Here is a 14,468-nt window from a genome sequence, read left to right as displayed (position 1 = left end):
CAGTGTCCCCCTCTGTGAGTGCCCCCCGTGTGTGAGTGTCCCCCTGTGTGTTTGTCCCCCTCTGCCCCCATGTGAGTGTGTCCCCCTGTGTTTGTGTCCCCATGTGTGTGTGTGTGTGAGTGTCCCCCTGTGTGAGTGTCCCTCTGTGTTTGTGTCCCCATGTGTGTGCGTGAGTGTCCCCCTGTGTTTGTGTCCCCGTGTGTGTGTGTGTGTGAATGTCCCCCTGTGTGAATGTCCCCGTGTGTGTGTCCCTGTGTGTGTCTCCCCGTGTGTGTGTCTCCCCGTGTGTGTGTGTGTGTGTGTCTCGCCGTGTGTGTGTGTGTCTCCCCGTGTGTGAGTGTCCCTGTATGTGTGTGTGTGAGAGTGTCCCCCTGTGTGAGAGTGTCCCCCTGTGTGGTGAGTGTGTGTCCACCTGTGTGTGTGTGTGTCCCCCTGTGTGTGTGCCCCCCCTGTGTGTGAGTGTGTATCCCCGTGTGTGTGTGTGTGGTGTGAGTGTGTGTGTCCCCCCCTTTGTGTAGTGTGTGTGTGTGTCCCCGTGTTTGAGAGAGTGTGTCCCCCTGTGTGTGTGTCCCCCCTGTGTGTGTGCCTCCCCTTGTGTGTGTGTGTGTGACTCCCCCTGTGTGTGTGTGTGAGAGAGTGTCCCCTTGTGTGAGTGTGTATGTCCCCCTGTGTGAGTGTTTTCCCCCTGTGTGAGTGTTTTCCCCTTGTGTGAGTGTCCCCCTGTGTTTGTGTCCCCCTGTGTTTGTGTGTGTGAGTGTCCCCCTGTGTGTGTCTCCCCGTGTGTGAGTGTCCCTGTATGTGTGTGTGAGAGTGTCCCCCCTGTGTGAGAGTGTCCCCCTGTGTGGTGTAAGTGTGTGTCCACCTGTGTGTGTGCCCCCCCTGTGTGTGTCTCCCTGTGTGAGTGTGCGTGTCCTCCTGTGTGTGCGCGTGTGTGTGTGGTGTGAGTGTGTGTGTGTCCCCCTTTGTGTGGTGTGTGTGAGTGTTCCCGTGTGTGTGTGTGTGTGTGTCCCCCTGTGTGTGTGTGTGTGTCCCTGTGTGTGTGCCTCCCCTTGTGTGTGTCTCCCCTTGTGTGTGTGTCTCCCCCTGTGTGTGTGTGTGAGGAGGGGAGGAGGGGCTGGCGGGGAGCAGCGCGCCATTAGCAGTACTGTGATTGGCATGATCGTGGCATGTGATACGGGCACAGCAGAAGAGTGGAGGGGCCGGCGGGGAGCTGCGACGTTATTATCGACATCCGGTAAGTGAAGCCTGGGCCTGCCACAAGTGATGGGAGGCGGCGGTACAGAATGCATGGGGCCCTGGATCCCCCCAACCCACAGTGTCCCCCTCTGTGAGTGCCCCCCCTGTGTGTTTGTCCCCCTGTGCCCCCCGTGTGAGTGTGCCCCCCTGTGTATGTGTCCCCCCCTGTGTGAGTGTCCCCCTGTGTTTGTGTCCCCATGTGTGTGTGAGTGTCCCCCTGTGTTTGTGTCCCCATGTGTGTGTGTGTTTGTGAATGTCCCCCTGTGTGTGTGTCCCTGTGTGTGTGTGTGTTTGTGAATGTCCCCCTGTGTGTGTGTCCCTGTGTGTGTGTATCCCCGTGTGTGTGTCCCTGTATGTGTGTATGTGAGAGTGTCCCCCTGTGTGGTGAGTGTGTGTCCACATGTGTGTGTGTGTCCCCCTGTGTGTGTGCCCCCCTGTGTGTGTGTGTCCCCCTGTGTGAGTGAGTGTGCGTGTCCCCCTGTGTGTGTGAGTGTGTATCCCCCTGTGTGTGTGAGTGTGTGTGTGGTGTGTGTGTGTGTCCCCCTGTTTGAGAGAGTGTGTCCCCGTGTGTGTGTGTGTGTGTCCCTGTGTGTGTGCCTCCCCTTGTGTGTGTCTCCCCTTGTGTGTGTGTGTGTGTGTCTCCCCCTGTGTGTGTGTCTCCCCCTGTGTGTGTGTGAGAGAGTATCCCCTTGTATGAGTGTGTGTGTATCTCTGTGAGTGTGTCCCCCTGTGTGTGTGTCTCCCCCTGTGTGTGTGTGTGTGTCTCCCCCTGTGTGTGTGTGTCTCCCCCTGTGTGTGTGTGTCTCCCCCTGTGTGTGTGTTTCTTCCCCTGTGTGTGTCTCTCCCCCTGTGTGTGTCTCTCCCCCTGTGTGTGTGTGTCCCCCTGTGTGTGTCTCCCACTGTGTGTGTCTTCCCCTGTGTGTGTGTGTCTTCCCCTGTGTGTGTGTCCCCCTGTGTGTGTGCGCGAGTGTGCCCCCCTGTGTGTGTGTGTCCCCCTGTGTGTGTGTCCCCTGTGTGTGTGTGTCTTCCCCTGTGTGTGTGTCCCCGTGTGTGTGCGAGTGTGTCCCCCTGTGTGTGTGTCCCCCCCCTGTGTGTGTCCCCCCCTGTGTGTGTGTGTCACCCCTGTGTGTGTGTCCCCCCTGTGTGTGTGTGTCCCCCTGTGTGTGTGTGTCCCCCTGTGTGAGTGTTTTCTCCTTGTGTGAGTGTCCCCCTGTGTTTGTGTCCCCATGTGTGTGTGTGTCCCTGTGTTTGTGTGTGTGTGTGTGTCCCTGTGTTTGTGTGTGTGTGAGTGTCCCCCTGTGTGAGTGTCCCCCTGTGTGAATGTCCCCCTGTGTGTCTCCCCCTGTGTGTCTCCCCCCGTGTGTGAGTGTCCCTGTGTGTGTGTGAGAGTGTCCCCCTGTGTGGTGTGAGTGTGCGTCCCCCTGTGTGGTGAGTGTGTGTCCCCCTGTGTGGTGAGTGTGTGTCCACCTGTGTGTGTGTGTGTGTGTGTGTGTCCCCCTGTGTGTGTGTCCCCCTGTGTGAGTGAGTGTGCGTGTTCCCCTGTGTGTGTGAGTGTGTATCCCCCTGTGTGTGTGAGTGTGGTGTGAGTGTGTGTGTGTCCCCCTGTGTGTGGTGTGTGTGAGTGTCCCCCTGTGTGTGTGTCCCCCTGTGTGTGTTCCTCCCCTTGTGTGTGTCTCCCCTTGTGTGTGTGTGTCCCCCTGTGTGTGTGTGTGTGTCTCCCCCTGTGTGTGTGTGAGAGAGTGTCCCCCTGTGTTGTGTGTGTGTGTGTCCCCCCCTGTGTGTGTGTGTCCGTGTGAGTGTGTGTGTCTCCCCCTGTGTGTGTGTGTCTCCCCCTGTGTGTGTGTGTATGTTTCTTCCCCTGTGTGTATGTGTCTCCCCCTGGGTGTGTGTTTCTTCCCCTGTGTGTCTCTCCCCCTGTGTGTGTCTCTCCCCCTGTGTGTGTGTGTCCCCCTGTGTGCGTGTGTGTGTGTCCCTGTGTGTGTGTGTCTCCCACTGTGTGTGTCTTCCCCTGTGTGTCCCCCTGTGTGTGTGTGTGTGTCCCCCTGTGTGTGTGTCCCCCCCCTGTGTGTGTGTCCCCCTGTGTGTGTGTGTGTCCCCATGTGTGTGTGTCCCCATGTGTGTGTGTGAGTGTCCCCCTTTGTGAGTGTCCCCCTTTGTGAGTGTCCCCCTGTGTGAATGTCCCCCTGTGTGTGTCTAGTGTCCCCCTGTGTGTGTCTAGTGTCCCTGTAAGTGTGTGTGTGTGTCCCCCTGTGTGTGTCCCCCTGTATGAGTGAGTGTGCGTGTCCCCCTGTGTGTGTGCGCGTGTGTGTGAGTGTGTATCCCCCTGTGTGTGTGTGAGAGTGTATCCCCCTGTGTGTGTGTGTGTGTGTGTGTGTGTGTGTGTGTGTGCGAGTGTGTCCCCCTGTGTGTGTGTGTGTCCCCTGTGTGTGTCTTCCCCTGTGTGTGTGTCCCCGTGTGTGTGTGTGCGAGTGTGTCCCCCTGTGTGAGTGTCCCCCTGTGTGAGTGTTTTCTCCTTGTGTGAGTGTCCCCCTGTGTTTGTGTCCCCATGTGTGTGTGTGTGTCCCTGTGTTTGTGTGTGTCCCTGTGTTTGTGTGTGTGTATGTGTCCCTGTGTTTGTGTGTGTGTGTGTGAGAGTGTCCCCCTATGTGAGTGTCCCCCTGTTTGTGTCTCCCCGTGTGTGAGTGTCCCTGTGTGTGTGTGTGAGAGTGTACCCCTGTGTGGTGTGAGTGTGTGTCCCCCTGTGTGAGTGAGTGTGTCTCCCTGTGTGTGCGTGTGTGTGTGTCCCCTTGTGTGTGTGTGTGTGTGTCCCCCTGTGTTTGTGTCCCCATGTGTGTGTGTGTGTGTGTGTGTCCCTGTGTTTGTGTGTGTGTGAGTGTCCCCCTGTGTGAGTGTCCCCGTGTGAATGTCCCCCTGTGTGTGTCTAGTGTCCCCCTGTGTGTGTCTAGTGTCCCTGTAAGTGTGTGTGTGTGCCCCCCTGTGTGTGTCCCCCTGTGTGAGTGAGTGTGCGTGTCCCCCTTTGTGTTGCGCGTGTGTGTGAGTGTGTATCCCCGTGTGTGTGTGTGTGTGTGTGTATCCCCCTGTGTGTGTGGGAGTGTATCCCCCTGTGTGTGTGTGTGAGAGTATATCCCCCTGTGTGTGTGTGTGAGAGTATATCCCCCTGTGTGTGTGTGTGTGTGTGTGTGTGAGTGTCCCCCTGTGTGTGCCTCCCCTTGTGTGTGTCTCCGCTTGTGTGTGTGTGTGTCTCCCCCTGTGTGCGTGTGAGAGAGTCTTCCCCCTGTGTGTGTGTGTGTGTGTGTGTGTGTGTGTGTGTGAGAGTGTCCCCCTGTGTGAGTGGGAGTGTATCCCCCTGTGTGTGTGTGTGAGAGTATATCCCCCTGTGTGTGTGTGTGAGAGTATATCCCCCTGTGTGTGTGTGTGTGTGTGTGTGTGAGTGTCCCCCTGTGTGTGCCTCCCCTTGTGTGTGTCTCCGCTTGTGTGTGTGTGTGTCTCCCCCTGTGTGCGTGTGAGAGAGTCTTCCCCCTGTGTGTGTGTGTGTGTGTGTGTGTGTGTGTGTGTGAGAGTGTCCCCCTGTGTGAGTGTCCCTGTGTGAGTGTGTCCCCCTGTGTGGTGTGTGTGTGTGTGTGTCCCTGTGTGTGTGTCCCCGTGTGAGTGTGTGTGTCCCCCCATGTGATTGTGTGTCCCCCCCGTGTGATTGTGTGTCCCTCTGTGTGAGTGTGTGTGCCCCCCGTGTGAGTGTGCGTGTCTCCCCTGTGTGTGTGTGTGTCTCCCCCTGTGTGTATGTTTCTTCCCCTGTGTGTGTGTGTCTCCCCCTGTGTGTGTTTCTTCCCCTGTGTGTGTGTGTGTGTGTGTGTGTGTTTCTTCCCCTGTGTCTCTCCCCCTGTGTGTGTCTTTCCCCCTGTGTGCGAGTGTGTCCCCCTGTGTGTGTGTCCCCCTGTGTGTGTTTGTGTTTGTCTTCCCTTGTGTGCGTGTCCCCCTGTGTGCGTCAGTGTGTCCCCGTGTGTGTGTGAGTGGTTCCCCCTGTGTGTGTGTGTCCCCCTTAGTGTGTGTACGAGTGTGTCTCCCTGTGTGTGTGTGTCCCTGTGTGTGCGTGTGCGTTCTTCCTCCAGTTTCCCCCTGTGTGCTCCCCCCGTGTCTCCCTGTGCTGGTGTGACGCCCAAGGGGGCCCCATGAGCTTCTATTGCCTGGGGGCCCTATTAGTTGTCAGTCCGCCCCTGGTCACCGAGGACCCTTTTGGCATTCAAAGGTCAGGAGTGTGCCTTTTTTAGTCACCAAGGACCATTTTGGGCATTTAATCACTTCAGCACCGGACCATTTGGCTGGCCAAAGACCAGAGCACTTTTTGCGATTCGGCACTGCGTCGCTTTAACCACTTGCCGACCATTGCACTCTGATGTACGTCCCTACTTTGGGGGGTGGCCGTAGTCTGGGACCAATAGCCCAGAGTCTCGGTCCAGAATGCAGGGAACAGGGGCAGACTGAGCCATGGTTGGCTCCGGCTCCAGCTCCAGCTTTAGCTCTGCCTCGCTTCCACCCGACTTTACTCTTGGTCACTGATTGCTATAGCCGCATGGCGGCTAGCAACCATTAACGTCACTGCCCACTGTGCCCACACTGCCCAACATTCAAAGCATAGGAGGATTCCACTTCCTCCTCCTCCGCGCTAGTGCTCGTGGGGCCTGGCCTACGACTTCTGGTCTGGATTGTCCCGCTGGAGGGAGAGAAAGGGATGACGCCGCCACCCTGAGCAGAATTCGCAGCGGGTCCCTTAGCCTACACTCCTCCAATCTTAGTCCTCTCCCAGCTTGCTGTGCTGGAGCAGGAAGAAAGTGGAAATGACAACGTGGCGGCCGCACTACATCAATACCCACTTGGGCGGGCGGCTCTTCTCTTCTCCTCTGGCTGCCTTGCACACCAGCAACATGGATGAGCTGCTGCTGTAGTACCTGAACACATGAAGTCTATCTCCTCCTGGTCAGGTAGGTCAATCAGAGTGTGTGTGTCAGGTAGGTCAGTGTATGTCAGTGTGTGTCGTGTAGGTCAGTGTATGTATGTCAGGTAGGTCAGTGTAGGTCAGAGTGTGTCGCGTACGTCAGTGTGGGTCAGGTAGGTCAGTGTATGTATGTCGGGTAGGTCAGTGTGGGTCACGTAGGTTAGTGTATGTATGTCGGGTAGGTCAGTGTGGGTCACGTAGGTCATCCTTTTTTCCCACAAATAGAGCTTTATTTTGAAGGTATTTGATTGCCTCTGCAATTTGTATTTTTTTTGCGATATAAACGGAAAAATCTAAAATATTGAAAGAAAATTATATTTTCTGCTTTTTGTTATAAGAAAAATCCAATAAACTCAATTTTATTCATACTTTTAGGTCAAGATTTATTCAGCCACATGTCTTTGGTAATGTAATAAGCATATATTTATTGGTTTGCGCAAATGTTATAGCGTCTGAAAACAATGGTACATTTTCTGGAATTTACGCATCTTTTAGTTTATGACTGCCTATCTCATTTCTTGAGGTGCTAATATGGCATAGTTGACTTCTTTTTTTCCCTTGTTTCCCAAGGTGACCATCTTGGTGTTTGTCAAGAGGGTTGAGGGTGCCAAAAGTGAGTGCCTATGGCAAGATCACCCTGAAAGCATCTGATACTAAGCAGGGACGGGCCTGGTTAGTACCTAGATGGGAGACCGCCTGGGAATACCCTCTTGAGAAATGCCAAGATTTTGTGGTACCTTGGGGAACCACAAAAAAAGGCGGTCTCCCATCCAGGTACTAAGCAGGCCCATCTCTGCTTAGCCTTCAAGACCAGATGAGATTGGGTGCTTTCAGAGTGGAGTGGCCATAGGCAATCTCTTCTGGCACCCAAAACCCTCTTGAGAAATGCCAAGAAGGTCATCTTGGGAAACCAGAAATAAAAAACAGGTCAACTCCCAAAAAAAAAACCTACAGCACCTGGTATTCCCAGACAGTCTCCCATGCAGGTACTAACCAGGCCCGACTCTGCTTAGCTTCCAAGATCAGGTGCTTTCAGGGTGATGTGGCTGTAGGCAATCTCTTTGGGCACACTCCACCCTCTTGACAAACGCCAAGATGGTCATCTTGGGAAACAAGGCAAAAAAAAAAAAAAGATGCCTACAGCACATGCTATTCTCAGGCGGTCTCCCATCCAGGTAGTGACCAGGGCTGACCCTGTTTAGCCTCCGAGATCAGACGAGATTAGGGCTTTGAGGGTGATGTGGCCTCAGGCAATCTCTTTGGGCACCGTCAACCCTCTTGACAAATGCCAAGATGGTCACAAGGGAAAAAAACAAGTCGACGCAAAAAAAAAAAAGAAAAAAGGAGACTGCAGCTCCTGGTATTCCCAGGCGGTCTCCCCTCCAGATGCTAATCAGGCCCGACCCTGCTTAGCCTCCGAGATAAGATGAGATTTTGAGCTTTCAGGGTGATGAGGCCATAGACAATCTCTTTGGGCACCCTAAACCTCCTTCACAAATGCCAAGATAGTCACCATGGAAAACAAGGAAAAATAAGTCAACGCCAAAAAAAATAAAAATAAAAGAAGCCTATGCTACCTGGTATTCCCAGGCAGTCTCCCATCCAGGTACTAACCAGGTCTGAGCCTGCTTAGCCTCCAAGATTAGACGAGATTGGTCGCTTTCAAGGTGATGTGGCCATAGGAAATCTCTTTGGGTGCCCTCAACCATCTTGACAAATGGCAAGATAATAAACATGGGAAACAAGGGAAAAAAATAAGTCAAGGCATCCCCCCCCCCCGCAAAAAAAAAAAAGGAAGCCTACAGCACCTTGTATTCCCAGGCGGTCTCCCATCCAGGTACTAACCAGGCCATACCCTGCCCATAGGCAATCTCTTTGGGCACCCTCATCCCTCTTGACAAATGCAAAGATGGTCACTAGGCCCAACGCTGCTTAGCCTCCGAGATCAGACGAGATTGGGCGCTTTCACAGTGATATGGCTGTAGGCAATCTCTTTGGGTATCCCCAACCCTCTTTGACAAACGCCAATATGGTCACCTTGAGAAACAAGGGAAAAAAACAAGGCAAACAAACGGCAAAAAAATAAAAAATAACGGCACCTTGTATTCCCAGGCGGTCTTCCACTCAGGTACTAACCAGGCCCAACCCTGCTTAGCTTCTGAGATCAAACGAGAACGGGTGTGTTCAGGGTGTCGTGGCCATAAGCAATACCTTTGGGCACCCTCAACCCTCTTGACAAGCACCAAGATGGTCACCTAGGGAAAGTAGGGAAAAAAACAAGTAAACGCCAAAAAAAAAAAAAAGAAGCAAATGGGACTGGTTATTGCCAGGAGGTCTCACATTTGTTACTAACCAGGGCAGACGCTGCTCAGCCTCCGAGATCAGACAAGATCAGGCACTTTCAGGGTGATGTAACCATATTAAATCTCTTTCGGCACCCTCAAAACTCTTGAGAAACGCCAAGATGGTCACCTTGGGTAACAAGGGAAAAAAAACAAGTCAACAACAAAAAAAAAAGAAACCTACAGCACTTGGTATTCCTAGGGGGTCTCCCATTCAGGTTCTAACCAAGCCGGACCCTGCTAAGCCTCCGAGATCAGGCGCTTTCAGGGTCATGTGCCCATAGGCAATCTCTTTCGGCACCCTAAACCCTCTTGACAAACGCCAAGATGGTCACCTTGGGAAACAGGGGAAAAAAAACAAGTCAACAACAAAAAAAAAAAGAAACCTACAGCACTTGGTATTCCTAGGGGGTCTCCCATCCAGGTTCTAACCACACCCAACCCTGCTAAGCATCCGAAATCAGATGAGATCAGTTGCTTTCAGGGAGATGTGGCTGTAGGCAATTGCTTTGGGCACCCTGAACCCTCTTGAAAAAAAAGCCAAAAAAAGAAAAAAAGAGAAGCCTATGGCACCTGGTATTCCCAGGCAGTCTCTCATCCAGGTACTAACCAGGCCTGACCATGCTTAGCCTCCGAGATTAGTCACTTTCAGGGTGATGTGGCCATAGGCAATTTCTTCGGACACCCTCAACCATCTTGACAAACGCCAATATAGTCACCTTGGGAAACAAGGGAAAAAAACAAGTAAACGCAAAAAAAAAATAAGCCTACGGCACCTGGTATTCCCAGGCGGTCTGCCATCCAGGTATTAACCAAGCTTAGCCCCTGCTTAGCCTCCAAGGTGAGACAAGATGGGGCGCTTTCAAGGTGATGTGGCCGTAGCCAATCTTTTTGGGTACCGTCAACCCCCTTGACAAATGCCAAAATGCACTTTGGGAAACAAGGGAAAAAACAAGTCAACGCCCCAAATGAAAAAAAAAGGAAGCCTACAGCACCTTGTATTCCTAGGTGGTCTCTATGGGCACCCTCATCCCTCTTGACAAACACAAAGATGGTCACTAGGCCCGACCATGCTTAGCCTCCGAGATCAGATGAGATTGGGCTCTTTCACGGTGATATGGCTGTAGGCAATCCCTTTGGGTATCCTCAACCCTTTTTGACAAACGCCAAGATGGTCACCTTGAGAAACAAGGGAAAAAAACAAGTCAATGCCAAAAAGAAAAAGAAAAAAAAAGAAGCCTATAGCACCTGATATTCCCAGGCGGTCTCCCATCCAAGTACTAACCAGGCCCACCACTGCTTAGTCTCCGAGATCAGATGAGATGGTGCGCTTTCAGGGTGATGTGGCCGTAGGCAATCTCTTTGTGCAACTTCAACCCTCTTGACAAATGCCAAGATGGTATCCATGGGTAAAAAGAGAAAAAAAGAAAAGAAACCTACAGCACCTAGTATTCCCAGGCGGTCTCCCATCTGCGTACTAACCCGGCCCGCCCCTACTTCTCCTCGGAGATGCGACGAGATGGGGCGCTTTTAGGGTGATGTGCCCGTAGACAATCTCTTTGGGCACCCTCAACCCTCTTGACAAATGCCAAGATTGTCACCTTGGGAAACGAGGGAAAAAAACAAGTCAACACCAAAAAAAAAAAAAAATGTTTACGGCACCTGGTATTCCCAGGCGGTCTCCCATCTAGGTACGAATCAGGCCCAAAGCTGCTTAGCCTCCGAGATAAGATGAGATTTGTCGCTTTCAGGGTGATGTGGCCTTAGGCAACCACTTTGCGCATGCTCAACCCTCTTGACAAAATGCCAAGATGGTCACCTTGGGAAACAAGGGAAATAACAAGTCAACGCCAAAAAAAAAAAAAAGAAGAAGCCTGTGGCAATGGGTATTCCCAGGCAGTCTCCCATCCAGATACTAACCAGGCCCAACCCTGCTTAGCCTTTGAGATCAGGCGCTTTCAGGGTCATGTGCCCATAGGCAATCTCTTTGGGCAGCCTCAGCCCTCTTGACAAACGCTACGGTGGTCACCTTGGGAAACAAGGGAAAAAAACAAAGTCGATGGCAAAAAAAAAAGAAACCTATGGCACATGGTATTCCTGGGGGTCTCCCATCCAGGTTCTAACCAGGCCTGACCCTGCTTAGCCTCTGAGATCAAACAAGATCGGTTGATTTCAGGGTGTCGTGGCCACAAGCAATCTCTTTGGGCACCCTCAACCCTCTTGACAAACGCCAAGATGGTCACCTTGGGAAAAAAAGGAAAAAAACAAGTCAACGCCCAAAAAAAAAGAAACCTACGGCACATGGTATTCCTGGGGGTCTCCCACCCAGGTTCTAACCAGGCCCGACCCTGCTAAGCCTCCGAGATCAGACGAGATCGGTTGCTTTAAGGGAGATGTGGCCTTAGGCAATAGCTTTGGGCACCCTGAACTCTCTTGAAAAACGCCAAGATGGTCACCTTGGTAAACAAGGGAAAATAACAAGTCAACGCCAAAAAAAAAAAGAAGCCTATGCCACCTAGTATTCCCAGGCAGTCTCCCATCCAGGTACTAACCAGGCCTGACCCTGCTTAGCCTCCGAGATTAGACGAGATTGGTCCCTTTCAGGGTGATGTGGCCATAGGAAATTTCTTTGGACGCCCTCAACCATCTTGACAAACGCCAAGATAGTCACCTTGGGAAACCAGGGAAAAAAAACAAGTAAATGCAAAAAAAAAAGAAGCCCAGGGGCCTGGTATTCCCAGGCGGTCTGCCATCCAGGTATTAACCAGGCTCAGCCCCTGCTTAGCCTCCGAGGTGAGACAAAATGGGGCTCTTTCAAGGTGATGTGGCCGTAGCCAATCTTTTTGGACACCCTTAACCCCCTTGACAAACACCAAGATTCACCTTGGGAAACAAGGGAAAAAACAAGTCAACGCCCCAAAAAAAAAAAAAAGGAAACCTACAAAACCTAGAGCACCTGGTATTCCCAGGCGGTCTCCCATCCAAGTACTAACCAGGACCGCCACTGCTTAGTCTCCGAGATCAGATGACATGGTGCGCTTTCAGGGTGATGTGGCCGTAGGCAATCTCTTTGGGCACCTTCAACCCTCTTTTTTTTTTTTTTTTTTAGTTTAGTTTTTATTAGAAATATTTTCAGAACATAACAGAAGTATACATTTCCATACATATTTGTTACAAGAGGTCGTTATAGGTGTATAAAATTCCAGAATGTCGTGATAGTATCAACAATCAGCAGTAAATCTTGAGACCGTATACATATATCACACATGGAACATTTGGATCAATAGACAACAGCATTGATTCAAAAATTTTACAGGTGATTAATGTAGTACTTAACAGTTGCAGACTTTCCTTTACACGTAAAAGGATATATACGCCTCTAAGTTAGGAAAGCAGATATATAGAAAAGGTGAAAGAAAAAGAAGACCATAGAAAAAAATAAAAAGAGAACTGAGAAAAACCAAGACCAGGATTTAAGTGGTCTGGCAACAAATCCTCTAACAAAATATAATCTGAAGAGTATTATATTACCAATTTGGACCTCCAGTATGGACCTATAGGTATGTATCCGCTATGGTACAGCATAAATAACTTCCTGCCTTATCTCTTGAAAGTAATGGACTCACCCTTTTGGGCAAACTTCAGTATTTACCAGTACAATCTCATGACTACTATGGAAATTTTTCCAGCCAGCATTTCCACCTACCATCAATCTGTTTCTTGGAACCTGATTTTACAGCCCATAAGGCTTCCCATTTGTAGTGTGTTTGTATGATAGGATATATGTCCGAAATGTTTTTAGGAACATCACTTTTCCACTTCCTAGTAATAAGTAATCTAGCCGCAATTAGTATATGTGTAACCACCGTGCGAAAATCTGGCGGAAATACCTCAATTCCCAAGTTCAATAGAGCCAAGCTGTTCTTTGGATATGTAATCAACCCGGTAATAGAGGAAATTAATCGAAACACAGCATTCCAAAAACTAGTTATATGTTTACAGGTCCACATGATGTGCATAATGTTACCCACCTCTCCACATCCCCTCCAGCATAAAGAGGAATGACCTGGAAAAAACTTATGAAGACGGTATGGAGTCAAGTACCATCTCAACGTGATTTTCTGAGTCAATTCCCAGTGATTCACACACTTTGATGATTTATACACAGTGTTTAGGGCTTTTTGCCATTGTTGAGATGTAAATGTGGTCTGCATTTCTGTCTCCCATTTCTGAAATGGTACTGATTTAATAAAGGTGGTTTTGCGTTGAAAAAGCGTGTAAAAAATGGAGATCCCTTTTGGGGTAGCAGCAGAGACTGTGAAACATTTCCACACAGCCTCTTGAATATATAAATGATGAACCCCTAACGGTTTTAAGAGATGGGAGATCTGATCATATGTGTAACGTTCACTACTTGGAAGACCGTATTGTTCTTGCAGCTGTGGAAATCTTTTTAGGAAGTCGTTATGGAACATATCACTTAACTGGGTAATCCCCCTGGACGTCCAATTAATAAGTCTAATGTTTGGAATAGCACCTTCAATTGTAACCAGGGGTATTGGTATTTCTATTTGTTTATCCGACGGGGTTAAGGCACCACATAGATCCCTCCAAGCTTTTAATGAGGCCCGGAGGGTCATGGGTAAGTTTTGTAAAGGAACATGGCTCCAACTATCAAGGAAAAGAAGGTGAGAAAGATCTCTGGTGGGGCTTAGGGTCTGTTCTAGTTTGCGCCACGGAATGTCCACTCCACATAGGAACCATGTTCTAAGTTGAGTGAGCAGAGATGCACGGTAGTAGTCCAGCAGGACTGGGAACCCCATACCCCCCGCCCCTCTTTGTTTAGCTAATATGACTGTGGTACATCTCAGTTTTTTTTGAGTTACAGATATATTTTGTCAGTATGGAATCTAGTGCTTTTAAATGGGTGGTCTTGAGGGGTATTGGGAGGGTGCGGAAGATGTATAAGATTTGGGGAAGAAGTAACATCTTAAAAGACGCTAGGCGTCCAGACCATGTTAATTCGGATTTGGCAAGTCGAGCGGTTTGTAAGGTTCATTTCTGTATAGGGGCATGATAGTTAATATCTGCTAATTTAGAGGGGTCTTTGGTAATTTGGAGGCCAAGATAAGTTATTTGTTCTGCAGTGCATGAGTAGGGGAATTGGAGTTGTAGTCGATTTTGAAGAGCAGGTGGGACATGTATAGGGAGAATTAGTGATTTGGTGAAATTAACTTTATAATAGGAGATTTTCCTAAATTCGTTAAGGACTGTGTGGGCATTGATTAAGGAATGTGACGGGGAGGTTAGGAATAAAATAACATCGTCGGCAAATACGTTTATTTTATGAGTATGATTGGGGAAAGAGAAACCTGTGATATTTGGGTGGGATCTAATTTTTTCCGCTAGAGGCTCCATAAGAAGATTGAAAATAAAAGGGGAGAGGGGGCACCCCTGTCTAGTCCCGTTGGAGATTGTAAAGGATCGCGATAGTGTATTGGATGTGTATACTTGTGCGGAAGGTGAGGAGTACAAGGCTAATATGGCTGACAATATAGGTCCCCCAAGGCCAAACTTTTTAAGGGTATGGACCATGTATTCCCAGTGTATCCTGTCAAACGCCTTCTCCACATCCAAAGATAGGAGCAGAGAAGGCGTCCGACAGGAATTTTTATAGTGGAGGATATCCACCACCCTGCGAGTTGCGTCCGATGGCTGCCTACCAGGTGTGAAACCCGATTGGTCAGGATTAATCAAAAGAGGAATAAACTGGGCTAGTCTCTGGGCAATTATTTTAGCGTATAATTTAACATCTGTATTTAAAAGAGAAATTGGACGGAAATTGGCGGGCTCATCAGGGCTTTTCCCCGGTTTGGGTATAGTGACAATGTATGCTTTAA

General features: G+C 50.1%; 1 protein-coding gene and 5 pseudogenes across 1 annotated transcript in view; all 6 read right to left on the bottom strand.

Annotated features, from left to right (window-relative positions):
• The window catches only part of LOC143962780 (uncharacterized), a 459,151-nt gene that overhangs the window by 138,297 nt on the left and 306,386 nt on the right, over positions 1 to 14,468 (bottom strand). The window lies entirely within an intron of this gene.
• LOC143965399 (5S ribosomal RNA) lies at positions 7,172 to 7,280 on the bottom strand (annotated as a pseudogene).
• On the bottom strand, positions 8,314 to 8,432 carry LOC143965420 (5S ribosomal RNA; annotated as a pseudogene).
• Positions 8,952 to 9,070, bottom strand: LOC143965455 (5S ribosomal RNA; annotated as a pseudogene).
• LOC143965289 (5S ribosomal RNA) lies at positions 9,805 to 9,923 on the bottom strand (annotated as a pseudogene).
• LOC143965511 (5S ribosomal RNA) lies at positions 10,858 to 10,975 on the bottom strand (annotated as a pseudogene).

The sequence above is a fragment of the Lithobates pipiens genome, unplaced genomic scaffold (genome assembly GCF_037356315.1).
Source record: "Lithobates pipiens isolate NorthernLeopardFrog02 unplaced genomic scaffold, aLitPip1_a1.2 Scaffold_8, whole genome shotgun sequence".
NCBI classification, from domain to species: Eukaryota; Metazoa; Chordata; class Amphibia; order Anura; family Ranidae; genus Lithobates; species Lithobates pipiens.
Note: the sequence above shows the minus strand (reverse complement) of the source record. Positions and strands in the feature narration are given on the sequence as shown.